Consider the following 17152-nt stretch of genomic DNA (forward strand, 5'->3'; position numbering starts at 1 on the left):
AACTGAGCAGCAAAAATTCAGCAATAGCACAAGCCTGACTGTATATCTGTGTTAAAAAAAAAATGTGATGCTGTGATGGAATTAGATGAATGAACTGAATAAACAAGTATTTTAATTTGTAAGTTCATTCGTAAGTTCAATTAGTAAGATAACATTATCGTTTTATTGTATAGTAAAAGTGTGTTGTTGACCTCTGCATATAAGTTGGAGGGAGCAAGAGGAGACATTTGCTCTTTAATCCTCACAGTAATGCATAAGTCATGAACATACCATGGTGTGAGTCTTCTCCTCAAAATACATTTGAGAGAAAATCACACAAAAAGGTGCAATTTGTATGAGTTAGTCCAATTCCCAAAATCAAATGTAAATTCATGACAAAAATGGTGTTTCAATACAGCTTGGCCATTGCGCTGTGTTTGTCGCCCATTTGGCACCTAGTCACAGTAGACGCATCAATCAGGAACACATCCATCAATTTCTTCTAAGAAAGAAATTCAACAGACTAAATACACTAAAAGAGAATAAAAGAATACAGTCTAATTGTACACTTTTAATTTGACAAATGCATCACAATCTGGGAAACCCTGTCATGCATTATATAACCAAAAGTAAGGACACCTGACCAATCATACCCATATGTGCTTGTTGAACATGCCATTCAAGATTTAGTCTCCCTTTGTACTTCTGGGCTTTCCACTAGATTTTGAAACATGGCTGTGGTCATTTGTGCCCATCCAGTCACAAGAGTATTAGTGAAGTCAGTCATTGATGTCAGACAAGAAGGCCTGGGGTGCAGTCGGCATTCCAAGTGTTTAGTGGAATCGTCAGGGTTCTGTGCAGGCAACACAAGTTGGACCTATGCATTTTTTGAGTACTGGGGCATTGCCGTGCTGGAAATGGTTTGGGCCCCTTAGTACCAGTAAAAGTAAATCTTAATGCTACTGCATACAAATACACTCTAGATGATTCTATGCTTTCAACTTTGTGTGAGCTGTTTGAGGAAAGCCCACATATGGGTGTGATTGTCAGGTGTCTACAAACTTTTGCCCATATAATGTATATACTGTAACTGTGGTTAAATTCTGGAAAAACAAAATTGAGTATTATGACATTATACTTTGTTATCACTATTATACGCAATTATTTCCCCACTAATGTTAGAATGAGCAGAGATAAGTGGAGTGAAGAGATGATGGTGAGGCTTCTGTTTAAATAAGTTGAGTGATGAGACAGAGACTTATCTGGATGATTCAAATTGCTTCAAAGTGCTTGGTCATTTCTCATTGTAAACATAGTACTTTAAAATGTGTAAATAAAAATGTTTTGTTCCATAAATAATTATTTTGTATCTGTTTTATTATATTGTATATGATTGTATATGTAGAGGTAGGCAGGGTGTCTTTCAGTGGAGTTAGAATGAAATCTTTAAATCTTTTCACGTTTGGGGATAAAAGCCTGTAATTTTCAGAGCTATGTACTAAAGTGTCAGAATTTGAAAATATGAATGGTTTTTCCAGGCCACCACATGTTAATCTGTACTTTGTTTTCCCATTAGGGTAAAACCAACTGTGAATCTAGTGGTATGTCAGACATATGAATGCACCTCATGTGGTTTAGTTGTTCCAATTAACTTCTGAGTCTTTACTTAATAAAACTTCATTTATTAACATATGTATATTTTAGTTATTCAGTTCACATTTCCTCGTCAGCTTTCTGGTGGCTCTAAGGATGGCCATTTTGATCACTTCATACTTCACTTCTCACTATGTAGTCCCAGGCGCAGTTTGAGTGATGAGCTTCATTCTTAGTAAATTGAACGTTAACACTGAACACATTTTGTACTGCACTTTCTCTCATACATAGATGTGGATCTTAGTGCTGAGTGCTTCTTCAGTGATGGAATAGATTTTCATTTGCTAAAATATGTGACTATTATTTAGATTATAGATTGGCTAAGAAGTACTGTCAAAAACATATAAAGCACAGAAACCTGAGTGCCTGCTCAAAGGAGACAAAGAGCTGTGTGACTCTTATTTAGAGTTGTGAGAAAAAATGTTGGCAAACAAAACATGTGCCTAAGGGAAATTCCAGTTCCAGTAACTGTTCCAAAGAACTGGAGTTTTGTGTGAATAGATTATGAATTCACTAAAAGAGTGCTGACAAAATTCTCTAAAGCAATACCACCTGGTGACATATACAAAGGGCTGAGCAAGGGAAAATGGTTGATGTTGCTGCCTCACAGCTCACTGGTCTCTGGTTCAGGCCTGAGTTTGCATTACTGTCTGTGTGACAGTCAGTTTTATATGTTCTTCCCATGTATGTATGGGTTTTTTCTCACCTTCCTAAAACATGCCAGTAGGTCAGTTGGCTACTTTAAGATTGCTCTAATGCCCCTAGGTGTGAAAGAGTGTATGCAAGGTGCCCTGCTATGAACTGGTGTATTTCCAAATTAATCATGACCCTGAACAGGATAAAGTGGTTATTGGAGATGGATGGATGTATTCACTGATTCTGGAGGAGGACACCATAGCATATTTGTCATTTAAGAAACTAACTTTGAAAGCCCCATTGACTGCTGATATCTTATTAATATGATAGGTTTGTATATAAATTGCCTATGTCTATACTCCACCAGTAAACAAATTTATTTCATGCCTGTGGTATTTGGCTAAATGACATGTTGGACCATCATAACAAACATTTTATTAAACTATTTATTTATCAAGGTGTACACTGGAAATCATGTGATACAATAATTGTGTCCTACTTTTGATCAAACAGCAGCAATGACAAGATACAGATTTTACAAGATTATGTTAAATTTATTATTATGACATTATCTTACAGGTCACAAATTGTTTGGCTCTACAAAATAAGAGTAAATACAAAGTCTCTGGAACATATATAATTCAGACAACTGCAGGTTGTACATACCTTGTGTTGTTAAAATGTATTTTTTTTAATATGTATTTTACATTAGAAAGTACAGTACATAAATACTATTATAGGTTTTAGACCTTTGAATAGATTGAAAACTGTATTATTGCATTATTACAACTCTGTATAATAGTCTATTAAGTCAGTCTTTCACCTCACTTAACTGTACTGGAATATAGAATAGAATATGCTTTAGTCTTAGGACACAACAAATCATTTGCAGCTTAGACTTCAATATACTGTATATCACTCCTTTCATTTCCATACATGGCCAAATCTATACATTTGTTTTGGCACTCTGACATCTCCTCTGATGCGCAGACGTAGATAAAAAAAAAAATAAAAAAAAACCCCCTCAATCCTGCAGTATGACATGCAAATAAAGTTTGCAGTGCACTAATAGAAAGGGACTTAAGTCAAATTACTTTTTGACCAAAAGGTCTATTTCAGATAAAGCCATGTAAAAACATTTTCCCATAATTTGAACTTAAGGTAGTTACAGTTATGGAGGATAAGCCTTTTGAAGGAGGACAACGCTTAACTGCACTGCCATTTACATAAATATCAGTCACACATTCAAACAATCATAGTATGAAATAAATGAGAAGAAAAGCAAGACACTAAAACCTTTGGCCAAGTCAAAAACAGACATCAATAGAACATAGTCCAATAGCACTTATGAGAATCAAGAATAGACCCATTACTTTCACTATTTTGTCACTTTATAACTTCTTTCCCTTTCAGATGTTGTTTTTGTTCTTTTCTTCACCAAGCCTAGCTAGCAATGCCAGAGTGGTGCTGAAGATCTTGATGAGGGAACAGAGGCTGTGGTGTAGGGTGCATTCGCAGACTCCTGCCAGCTACCATGGCTGCTGGGGTAAGCACAGAGGGGAGCAATGAGGCATGTGCTGGGGGGTGAAGCGTTAGGCCAGCAATGTGAGAATGGGTATGTGCATGGTGGAGGGGTGCTGTTGAAATAAGGTGGAGAGGGTGAGTTGCCAGCATTACTGTAGGGGAAGCTTGATAGAACACAGTTTGAAATGGAAGAGGGGTGAAGTGGGGCTGTGGAAGTGTGGGATGGAGAGGAGGGTGGGCAGATGGGGAACTACGGGATGCCAAACAGGCTGAAGGACAGGAGATGAAGGAAGAAAAAGCTGATAGTACCCCATGCTGATGTATAGTGTATGAGAGACGGGGAGCTGGAACAGTCTGATTTGAAGGCTCAGGACCAGGAATAGGTGGTTGGTTCATTTGAGGAACAAATGAATTTCTTGGCATATCATGTTGCTCTTGGAGATGTTTCTGCTGCATATGCTGCTGGGCCTGAAGTTGAAGAAATCTGTACTTGTCCATCTCTTCCTCTGTGAATGTTATAGGTTTCTCTGTTAAGGGAGGGATCGAGCAACTCTGTGGCAGATTATCTGATGTTTTGTCTGACGTCTTTTCCAGAACTCTGATGATGTTTTCATGAGTCATGGAGCTATCTTTCTGTGTTTCTGAGCTTGCACAAGGTTCTGCAATTCTCTGATCAATTAAAGATGGACAAGCTTGCAACACGGTTGAATTTTGTGTGGCTATATTTGCAGTTTCAAATACTGCTTGGCTTTCAGGTTTTGACTGATCATTTAGAAATGTTTTTACTTGGTTACCACAACTGCTACTGCTACCCTTCTCTTTGTGCATTCCTGCCTGTCTTATTCCTTTCTTTATTGAGGGGAGTTTGCCAATCAAGGGGAGCGAAAGATTACATATTCTGCTATTTGTCACTTTTTTATCAGTTGATGTGTGCTGCTTTGTCAAATCACTGGATTTGGAGATTTGTGCGACGGGTTCCAGCTTTCCTCTGAAATCAGAAATACAAGGTTGGGTGTCTGATTGCACTGCATCTGATCCATTAATAGATGTTGATGTTGGTGATGGACTCTTTTCTCTTGGTGTGTGTTCTCTTGAATGAGGATGCTTGGTCTTGGCAGATCTCTCTGCTGGGCATTTTAAGTCATTTTGCCCAGAATAGGATTGCTTAATATAAGAACTGCAATCTTCACTAATGTTTGAAATGCTGGTAATAGTAGAGGAAGCAGGACTATGTCTGAACATAGGACTGGACTGCTCATTCCCCCTCTCATGACTCACCACCGATCTTAACCAGAACCTGTTTCTTCGTTTATGCCTCCGAAAATCAGGGCTTGGTCTCTCACACCACCAGTTTTGCTCAGTGTCATGTGGATCATCACCATCCTCATAGACTCTATAAAAACAAATTCTTTTTGTGGTAGAGTTATGGCAATCTCTATTTCTGTTCTCCCTTAGGTGCCTTTTATTCTTTCTTATACCATATCTCTGCTTTATAATACAGCGTCTGTCACAAACCCCATAGCAGTTCCTCTCCTTGTAGAGTTCTGAGTCTCTGTAATCACAGTATTCCTCTCTGGGTTCAGTATCTTTGTCTGGCCTGTCTGACATGTGCCTGTACCCATTGCATGGGTAGCTGCAACTAGATTTTCTGATGTAAGAGCAAGGCTGGCTATATCCTCTCCTTCTGGGATAGGGGGATGCTGATGCAGGAGAAGTACAATGTCTTTCCCATTGGCAAGCAGGCCATTCCCCATCAGATTTCAATTCTGACAAGACGCCCCATGAGCTGTTCTTGAGTGGGGTCACATTAGCATCCTGTTTAGATTTGTAGAGGTTGCCACACCACTGGTAATTATCCCCATTCCCAACTTGAGACTGTATGGAAGCATGCCAAAGAGCCTTGCGTTTCGCCGGCCGGAGAGCAGAAGGCAACCTCTGACGCTTCCTTCTTCGGCGTTGTGGGGCAGAAAAAGCATTTACAATTATACTTTTTAGGTTTAGTTTTTGTGTTTTATCCTGTGATCTCTTGCTGTTCCTGAGTTTGTGACTCTTCTCAGTGCAGTTTTGCTTGATACGCAGTTTGCTGGCCGGGGTGCTGTTGAATTCAAATTGTCCTTCAGCAGGTGACTGGGAAAAATTGCTGAGTGTACAGGCCACTCGGTGTCTCCTAACAGCATCTATTTTACACATATGAATTCTTCCTCTCCGCTGATGTTTGTGTTTCTTTGGTTTTATAATGCCTAAGTTATCTTTAGTCATATTTGGGGTCTCCTCCTCGGTTCTGTTGGGTTGATCTGAGACGGTGCACACATCTGTTTTCTCTGTTCCTGTGCTTTTCTCTTTGCCTTCTGTGCATTTGAAATTCAAAAGGAGTGGATTGCAGCTATAGGACACACGGGGTTCATCGGAGGTGTATTGCACAAGCTCACAAGGCCATTTTAGCTTAGTCCCATCTTTTCCAAGGACATTTAAGAAAGTTTTGCTGCTTAGTTCACTCACAGCTAAACAGTTTTCAGTCATCAAATTATCCTGTTTGCTTTTTCCTTGTAAGTCTTGTTTTGAGTATTGTGCATTAAGTTGAGCCATATTGTTATGTACATCTATGTGAGCAGTAGGACTTGGGTTCTTCAGGCTGCTGCTCTCCATCAATCCCTCATAGGCCCTTTTTTGCCTGGATTTCTGGCCATTATTAACTGTCCTATCTTTTGAACTGGCTGGCTGTCTAACAACTTCTGGACCATGTGTATCAGGACAACTTTGTGGCTCAATGGTGCAGTACATCACCTGCATCTCCAGACTACCTTCCTGATTTGGCTGATCTGTTTGTCGATCCCTCTGTGGGGAGGCGTTCAGTGGCATTGGATCCAGAGGGACATGGTGGTCATCCTGTGTGGGGGAGGGAGATCGGGACAAGAGAGCTTGCAAGGCCAGCTTCTGCTGCTGTCTCTGGACTTCCTGGTGGTCACTTGTTTCATCCAAGCCATCAGTGAACACTGATGCACAGGAGTCCAGCTTCAGGTGAGCCCGTTTGGCGAAACAGAATGAGATTCCTGCCTTAGCATGTTGGTGACCTTTTGGGGTCTGAGCCATCAGTGAGGAACGCTTAACCCGAAGAGAGCACTGATTTGTAAGCGCTGGTGCAGATGGAGGGATTCTGGTGGTTAAGTCTGGGGAGGGAGAGCTGCAATTCTGACCTTGGCATAGGATGTTCTTGGATCCTGGTTTGTCACTGGTATTTACTTTTATTTTCTCTTGTTGCTGGTCTCGGGCTGCAGCTGTTAACTTTGACTTCTTTGCCTTGTCACTGTCAAAATAAGGACATGTACAAAGCAATTATAGAACCTTAGGTATTGACTTCATAAGTATATGTAGCTGTTTTACTTCCTACAGCCTCAGAAGCACTTGCTTGCTTTATTGATGGGGACATTTTTCTAGTCCTCTATCCTCTTTTATCCTCTGTGTACTACACTTAATTGTTACTACATCCATCCTTGCTGAAACACACTTCTGTTATTTCCTGGGTTCTTCATCAGATATATATATAGTATGTAATAAAACCAGCAAATGTGGAGACACTATTTGTAATATTTATAACAATATATTGTGTATTGTTATTTACAGAATATATTATTTATAGAAATATAATGTATTTGTGTTATATTGTATAGAAATAAATACAGTCATGTGAAAAAATAAGTACACCCTATGGAAACTGTTGACGTTTTTGACATATTTGGACAAGAAAACATTTGATCATCTTTGAAACAGTGCCTATTAATAAAGTTGATATACTTGAACAAAACCACATGGAAAAAAATAGCATTTTCAATCATTTATTCAGCAGAAATATCAATATATGTGATATAGATAGAAATATCAAAAGATGTGATTCTTCCGTGGAAAAGGTATGTACACCTCAGAAGCTAGTCTTACCCCCTTTAGCAGAAATAACTTTTTGTAGGCGTTTTGCATAATTGTCCACCAGGCTTGATGGAATTTGTGACCACTCTTCCATGCAATATTCTTTCAGTTGCAAGATGTTTGAGAGTTTTCTTGCATGTATTGCCCATTTCAAATTCCTCCACAACATTTCAACGGGATTCAAATCCGGGTTTTGACTAGGTCATTCCATAACCCTCCATTTCTTCTTTTTGGGCCATTCCTTGGTGGATTTGCTAGTGGGCTTAGGGCCATTATCCTGTTGAAAGGTCCACTTTCAGTTCAACTTCAACTTTCGGACAGATGGCCTCACATTATCGTCAAGCACTCTTTGATATGATGCAGAATTCAAAGTTGAATCAACGAATGCAAGCTGTCCAGCCCCTGAGCCAGCAAAGAAAACCCAAACCATAAAATCAACACCACCGTGCTTCACAGTTGGTATGTGGTGCTTCTCCTGAAAGGCTGTTGCTGGTCTATGCCAAATATGTCTGTTGTTACTGTGGCCAAACAACATTATATTTGATTTGTCTGTCCAAATCACAGAATTCCAAAAGGCCTGGTCTTTGCCTATATGCTCATTGGCAAACTGTATTCTTGCAAAGGTTTTTTCCTGGCACACCTCCCATGCAGGTCAAATTTGATTCTCTTTCTGATTATAGATGCATGCACTTTGACACCAACAGCTGCGAAACTTACTAACAGATCCTGTGATTAAATTTTGGGGTTCTTGGAGACTTCTTTTTGCTTCAGATGGTCAGCTCTTGGGCTGAATTTTCTGGAACAACCAGTCCTGGACAAAATGGCAGTCATTTGAAATCTGCACCATTTGTAGATTTTCCTAACAGTGGAATGATGTATGGCAAATAATTTGGAGATCTTTTTAAATCCCTTTCCAGACTCATAGGTATCCACACCCTTTTTTCTGAAGGCCTTACAGAAGTCCTTAGATTTTGGCATGATGACACCACACACATCAATAGCAAAGGGAGCACTAGACAGTAGAGTGGTTTAAATAAGACAGGTTCCACCTACACTCCCTAAGCAGGTTCTAATCACTGGCACCAAATCTTGAACACCTGATTCTAATTTATGGATTTGAAGGTGTGATAAATGTAGGGGTGTACTTACTTTTTCCATGTGATTGATATGTTTTTTGTTAATTTAAATTAACAATTACGAAAATTACTACAAAATATCTATTTTATGTGTTATTTTATAGAGTGTTTTACTCTATTAATAGGCACTGTTTCAAAGAGGATCAAATGTTTGCTTGGCCAAATATGTCAAAAAAGTAAACAATTTCCATGGGGTATGCTTATTTTTTCACATGACTGTACAGCAATGATGGCTCAGTGGTTAAAGTTAAAAAAAAAAAAAAAAGTGTATATCCAATTGAAGTGAACTGAAGTATTGTATTATAAACCTTTTTTCTTTAAGGGCTTTGAGAACCATACTATTTGCAAACACAGTGTCTCACCCATCCCTTTGCTGCTTGAGTAGGGCAATTTGATGGAGGCGTTTCAGTGCTTTCTCTTGCTTCCTTTCATCCTTCCAGCTCTTAGATGAGACATTGCGTGCAAATTCTCTTTGCTTAAGCTCCTTCAGTCTCTGCCAAGACAGACACAAGAGGGATAAATTACACATAGGCAGTTAGCAATGTCAGAAAAAGGTAATTCCAAAACGACCAAAAGAATGTATTGTTGAAATTTTTCTAACAAAACAGGAAAATAGATGGATGTCAGTCTGGTTATTAATTTCTTTTTCTAGGAAAAATGAATCAAAACAAAATAAATAAGATATCAACAAAGCCTAAACCCAATCAGAAACCAATAAAAATATCAGCAGCATCTGGCAGATATAAAGTCAGCACTGGGGAGATGTCAGATGCAGTGAATTTAAACAGCAGGGAAATAAAGAAATTTGACTATTTTATTAGACTTAGGAAATGCAACAAAAGAATAGATAGCACTCCAGCACTCTTTTCTTTTCAGGGCCACTTATTTGCTTTTTCTTGTCAATCCAAATCTCTTTCATTCTTCCTTACAATACATTGTACTTCAATAATAATGGTCTTAATTGCCATTTTTCAATAATGAAATCTGCAGGCTTGCTTCTGCTGCATACTCACAATACAGGTACAATACATAGAAAAGGAACTTATTCAGAATATATTTAGAAAACATCCCAAAGAGACAGATGAAAACTCTACTACATTGTTATGCTTCCCCCCCTTTTTTTTGTTTTTTTTTTTGTGTTTTTTTTTTTGTTCTTTGCCAATTCTCAATCACTAGCCAGCTCTCTCCTATCACAAGATATTTACCAACAGGGGAGGGTGAAGGGTACCATTTGCTTCCCATGAGACACATGAAGCCAGCCATCACATATTTTTGGACTGTTGTTCAATTATGTCACAGGGCAGCTGAACAAACTTGGAGGAAAGCACTAACTACCCACTTCCATATACATGAGCTCATCCATGATTGGGTAGTGTTGCTGTGATTGACGGAGGTAGAGAGGGAGTATGCCATCCCTCTCACCCAAAGAGCACAATTTGCTCTCTTGAACTGGCTGTGATATCACAAATTAAAAGTAAATAGACTAAGCACACATCCAATCAAAGTACCCTGAATAAAATGGAATATAAAAATATCATGTGTAGTTTATATGAAAATCTTAATTTTCTCATCAAAAAAATATTTCAGTGCTTATGCAAAACTTAATGTAACCCTTTACTGCATGGTGTTGCCATATGGCATCAATTAATTTATCACCAATTTTTTTGATAGGCAATAATACAAAACAGCTCTTTCTCCTATGTAATTGGAAAACTGAAGGCTTTAACTTTCACATAACAAAAAAAAATGTTGTTGTTCAAACTTCCTTTTCTGCAATCAAATTTCATGGAGGTCGTCCTCAGAGGGCTTAATTAATTTTTCAATATTTAGGCAAAACTACTTAAAGGAAAAATTTTAAACAATATCTGAGCTAAGTTTATATATTTTTGTTAAATGGTAAAATGTAATTGTTACCATATGGCAACAGCATACGATAATGGAACTGTGGTATGTGGCTCAGGTGGTAGAGCGGGTTGTCCACTAATCGTAGGGTTGGCGGTTTGATTCCCGGCCCACATGACTCCACATGTGGAATTGTCTTTGGGCAAGACACTGAACCCTAAGTTGCTCCCGATGGCAAGTTAGCACCTTGCATGGCAGCTCTGCTACCATTGGTGTGTGAGTGTGAATGGGTGAATGAGACACAGTGTAAAGCGCTTTGGATAAAAGCGCAGATAAGTGCAGACCATTTACCATGTGTATTCATGAATTAAAACAGGCTAATACAGGTAAAAGCAAAGAGCTCTCCCAAGACCTTCACTACCTTATTGTTGTGAAACATATTGATGGAATTGGATACAGATGTATTTCAAAACTTCTGAATCTTCCAGTAAGCACCATTGGGGCCGTTATCTGCAAGCGGAAGTAACATCACTCTGTCATCAACCGGTCACACACAGGAGCTCCTTGCATGATTTCTGACAGGGACTCAGAAGAGTAGTCACAAGAGTGAAGTTTGGAGGTGGAAGCATCATGGTGTGGGGCGGTTTTTCATTGCATGGTACTGGCAGACTTCATATAATTGAAGGAACGATGAATGGAGCCCTTTACCGGGAGATTCTTGAGAAGAATCTGCTGCCATCCACCAGGATGATGAAGATGAGACATGGGTGGACCTTCCAGCAGGACAACGATCCAAAGCATACAGCAAAGGAAACTCTCAATTGGTTTCAGAAAAAAAAAATCAAGATGTTAGAATGGCCCAGTCAATCACCTCACTTGAATCCAATTGAACAAAATTTAAAGACGATATGTTTAAAAGAATGGGCCAAAATCACACCTGAATACTTTCATTAATTTCTTCTTACAGGAAGCCTCTTGAAGCTGTCATTACAAACAAAGGCTTCTCCACTAAGTATTAAATAAAATTCCAGTTAGCGTGTTCAATACTTTTTCCTGTGTCTTTCCTCTTTATTACACATAACTTCCTTTATAGACTATAATGTTTGGATTTCTTTATATGTGTGGATTTCTTGAGTTAATACCAAAGTCTGGTGAAAATTTCATGTGAATAGCCTCATTGGAAATATATTTACTGAAATAAATGTTGATGCATTCAATACTTATTTCCCCCACTGTATACATTACAGCATAGTGAAATTATTTTCTTCAGATATCCCAGCTTGTTAGGAAGTTGGGGTCAGAGCACAGGGTCAGCCATGATACAACACCCCTGGAGGGTTAAGGGCCTTGCCCAAGGGCCCAATGGTGGCAGCTTGGCGGTGCTGGGGCTTGAACGACCAACCTTTTGATCAGTAACCCAGAGCTTTAACCATGAGTCACCACAGTTTAGTTATGTTATATTATATTATATTATATTATATTATATTATATTATATTATATTATATTATATTATATTATATTATATTATATTATATTATATTATATTATATTATATTATATTAATATTTATAGTTATAATTAGGTTAACATAAACCAATTACATTATGAAATCTTGCTGGGATGTTGGCACTGATAGGTACTATAACTATAGTATTTTATTAACACAATTAAAATATGTGGTAGAATAGTGCAGTAGTAACAGTGCAGTAGTAATGGATATTGCAAAATGGCTTTTGCAGAATGGCAGTGACATGAATTCAGTCCTCAGTTTGGATGAATGTGTGGAGTTCAAGTTTATTCAGGGCTTTGGAAATACCTAACCAATCATGTTAGATGTGCAACAACCAATTGTGTTAGTGTAACTCAATTCAATCATGTGAAACCAATGTATGCATTTGTAATGATTGAATGTGATTGACTGTGATTTGATTGAATGAAGGGGTTACAACTATTCTTCTGACCATATTTGGTATATGGAGGAAACATGGCATGAACCCAGCAGAGCATTATGGACTTTAAATGTTTAAAAAATTTGAAATCATGACTGCAACTCTCTCTAAGTGTAATAGTTAATAGACCATATGCACATATAATGCATTGCTTAACCCTAATCGCTTCATTGTTGAGCTATTAATAAATCTCCCGATCCAGTATCACAACCAGCCAGCACAGTTCTGTTTTGTATTCTGAATATGTAACATCAGTATTTCATTACAACCCATTCCTGCTTACTATTAAAAAGCCATGGCAAAGAATTCCCTGAAGCATTGATTGATTTGTATTGAGAAAGGTCACAAATGTCAACAGTGTTTTGTAACAATTGTTATCATTAAGTTTCCACCATTAAAAAAAAAAGTTTTAAATTATGTGAATGATAGTTGTGCCAGTTCCTCTCGTTTTTTCTCAGTGCCACTCTTCTCCTGCTTCTTTTTTTCACAGTTTTGATCTAAAGTAAAATTAATTCTACTTTTCTCTCACTGATGCTTGACATAACTTTGGTCCCTCCATTTCCGATTCTGATGAGCAAACATAAAAGCAATATGTGTAATTATTTCAGAACACTGTCATATTCATGATTTTGGATATCGCCCTTGAAAGACAATTTTAAATGTCATTGAAACAGCTGCCTCATGAATAATTGACAGATTTACAGAACAGTTTGAACTGTTCAGCATAAAATATGATGTCTTGAAAACTCAAAGGCACTGATTTACCACATACTTTTTGCTCTTTTTTCATAACAAAACAAAATAAACTGATAAAGGAATGGGAACAGGAAACCAGGAAGCCTTTGAATTTCAGAAATATAGCTGTACTCTACTTATGTAAAGAATATCTGTCCATTTCATACTCAGTGTGGCTGATAATTGTCCTTACACCAGGGGTCCTACTTGAATAAGCTCTGATATAAGTATCTAAAACACCTACTAAGTGAGGTTAAAGAGCAAACTTGCTGTTGCTTCACTCTTTACCTTTGTCATGTTCATCTTTAAAGCGTGCGTGGTGGCTTAGTGGTTAGCACGTTTGCCTCACACCGCCAGGGTTGTGGGTTCTATTCCTGCCGCTGCCCTGTGTGTGTGGAGTTTGCATGTTCTCCCTGTGTTGCGTGTGTACTCCAGTTTCCTCCCCCAGTACAAAGACATGCATGGTAGGCTGACTGGCATGTCCAAATTGTCTGTAGTGTATGAATGGGTGTGTGAATGTGTATGTGATTGTGCCCTGTGATGGATTGGCACCCTGTCCAGGGTGTACTCTGCCTTGTGCCTGGTGCTCCTTGGGATAGGCTCCAGGTTCCCTGTGACCCTGAATGATAAGTGGTATAAAAGATGGATGGATGTTCATCTTTATAAGAAATCCTATTTTGTGCCAAAGTCTGAGATAAAGGTTTATTTCCATGTGAGTTGCATGGTGAGAAAGACCTATATGGTATTTCTACTGAGGATTTTATATGGCAGCCCAGAGGTGCTCAGTCCAAGGATATTGGAAAAACAACACAAAGCCACAAATCATTAAAAATAAAAGGTTCAAGAAAAAGCAGCACATGAGCAAAAAAGCCTAATAAGTCACAGCATTAATTACTAGAAAAAATGTCCCAAATCACTGCAATACTGTTGCAAGACAGTTAGATTTACCTAGTCTATGAGTAATTAAAAATAATTGATGAGTAAAGGTTATTTAGTTAAAAAAAAAAAAAAAATGATTCAGGTCATCACTATTTTTAGGCTATTTTATTCATGTATTTAAATGCCAATAAAAAAACAGCAAAGAACACTTCATACTGCACTTTAATTAACAGCCATACACAGGCCACAAATTTCATTTGCAGCTTCATTGCATTTTTAGGCATTGACAAAAATAAATACATAAAAGCAATAAATGTATTAAATAATAAATATCTGTCATATTCCACTGTACATACCGATTCTTAAAATGAACTCATGTGGGTGACCTGGTGGCTCAGCTGAAATCACTGAATCTGGAACTGAGAACACACACTATACAGTAGAAGCTCATATTCGTCAACAGAGCCCAGTTCAATCACCAGCCTTACTAGGCTCTGCAATAGTGTCTGGGAGCAGTGTTGAGGCTTATAATGACTAAGAAGTTGAATCACTGTCTTCAGCTCCAGCCTCAGAAGCGCCCAAAGACAAATCTGGATCGACCTCTGTCAGCTGTCATGTGCCACAAACTGTGCGCACTTGGATATTTATGTGCAACACCGCATTGAATGTGCTTTTTGTGAGGCATGTATATGAACACCCAGTTCCTGAGAAATTCTTGAGCAAGCAATCCAACTTCATGTTCATATTCATGTTTATTACACTCTCTATTGTATTTAACATACAGTACACCTTCGGGATCACTGTTTAGTCTGCCAGCTCTGCTTGTGATAGACATAAATTGCGGGGGGTTTTTTTTTGGGGGGGGGGGGGGGGGTTTAGGGGTTTTTTTTAGGGTTTTTTTTTGCAGGGGTATTTATTAATTCTGTTCATTTTATTTGTGTATCTTATTGTGTTATGTTCCTCTGGGCTGCCCTACATTTTAAAAAGTGGATGATGAATGAGCAACACAGCATATATCAAATACAGATGTTCTAACAGGAATTTTCTCAGCTTTCATAACCAAATTTAATCATGTAGGATAGGTAGGTCCACATAGGATAGGACGGTTCAGTTTAGCGGCTTTGTGTCTGAATTTGGTGACTTTTTAGGTCCTTTTATTGAATTTATTTCATAAATGAGCTTAGCGACTGTCCTAGCAACACCATTGTTTCCGAATAACCAATCACTGATCACCATTGTTTCCCCAACAACCACTTGTTTCCCGACAGCCAATCACTGATCACCACTGATTCTCTACAACCGATCACAGATCACCACTGTTTCCCCAACAACCAATCACTGGTCGCCACTGTTTCTCCATAACCAATAACTGATCACCATTGTTTCCTCACCAACCAATTACTGATCACCATTGTTTCCCAACAATCAATCACTGATCACCATTGTTTCCCAAACAACTACTTGTTTCCGAACAGCCAATCACTGATCACCATTGATTCCCAACAACCGATCACAGATCACCACTGTTTCCCCAACAACCGATCACTGGTCGCCACTGTTTCTCCATGACCAATGACTGATCACCATTGCTTCCTCACCAACCAATCAATGATCACCATTGTTTCCCAACAAACAATCACTGATCAGCATTGTTTCCCCAACAACAAATCACTATTCATCATTAGCTACGTTTACATGGACAACAATAATCCACTCTTAATCCGATTAAGACCATACTTTGATTAAGAAACTACCATGTAAACAGCAATTTTTACTTACCTTAATCTAATTAAGGTCATAATCGAAGTAAGCAATAATCTAATTAAGACAGGTGGAGTACTCCTGTTTTAGTCGCATTATGGACGTGTATTACAGACATGTAAACACCTTAATCACATTATGAAAGTCATGTGAGAGTTTTCACCGCATTTTGCGACAGGACACGATCACACACGGCAGTTTTATGTTTTACGGCGAACAAGAGAGTTCGGACGCGTCCCAAATCGCATACTTGCTTACTATAGGCCTGTAGTGGGGAAAAATACATGTATCTCAGCTACTATATAGACGGTAATTACACGATTTGGGACGCAGCCCATGGCTTCAAGCAGTTGTCTATTTGCACGTATAGCATGACAAATAATTAACTGCACTTAAAGCATTCGTAAAAAATTTGAATAAAAACACCCAAAACTGTATACGGTACCATAACGAAGACGAACTGTATGTTGATACGTGAAATTCTGGAGGGACGGCGGACGGCGTGGCGCGGTGACGTAATGACGTGGGCTGTTAATCTAATTATGTTCTATAACATGTAAAACGGGAACATGACAGGAGTATTCTAAAAGCGACTCATGTAAACACCTTAATCATATTATTATCTTACTCAGAGTAAGGTTAATAATTAGATTAATGCTGTCCATGTAAACGTAGTCATTGTTTCCCCACAACTAATTATTGACCATCATCATTGTTTCTCCATGACTAATCACTGATTAGACACCATTTTTTTCACAGCAACCAATCACTGCTCATCACTGTTCCCATGACGATCATTAGTGGCATGACCAAATACTTTTTTTAAATAAGAAATAAGTTGTATTCTTTTCTGTTCTTTAGATATTCCTTTTTCATATAACATGTTTTGATATACAAACGATAATGATGATTCAGTGAATATGCAAATTATTATGTGACATTATCTGACTTCTATTGTAGCATCTTTTTGAAAAAAAAATAAAAAATTCAGCTACTTTCCTCTGAAAAGACTTGGCAAAACTGAAGTCTACTAGAAAAATGGAGCAGAATTTTTTTTTATTACTACTTGCCAAACCAGCAGTAGTGATGAAAATGCACAACACATACAGGATTATATAAATTTGTGTCTTAAAATG

General features: G+C 38.2%; 1 long non-coding RNA gene across 3 annotated transcripts in view; it reads right to left on the minus strand.

The window, feature by feature from the left end:
- Positions 1 to 7006: 7006 nt before the first annotated feature.
- LOC128599599 (uncharacterized) overlaps positions 7007 to 17152 on the minus strand; it is a 41164-nt gene continuing 31018 nt past the window's right edge. For all 3 annotated transcript variants that reach the window (XR_008384438.1, XR_008384436.1, XR_008384437.1), the window contains exons 2-3: positions 9212 to 9342; positions 7007 to 7096 (exon numbers count right to left, since the gene is read on the minus strand). This is a non-coding gene — a long non-coding RNA (uncharacterized LOC128599599). The remainder of the gene's footprint in view (positions 7097 to 9211; positions 9343 to 17152) is intronic.

Source organism: Ictalurus furcatus, chromosome 23, assembly GCF_023375685.1.
Source record: "Ictalurus furcatus strain D&B chromosome 23, Billie_1.0, whole genome shotgun sequence".
NCBI lineage: Eukaryota > Metazoa > Chordata > Actinopteri > Siluriformes > Ictaluridae > Ictalurus > Ictalurus furcatus.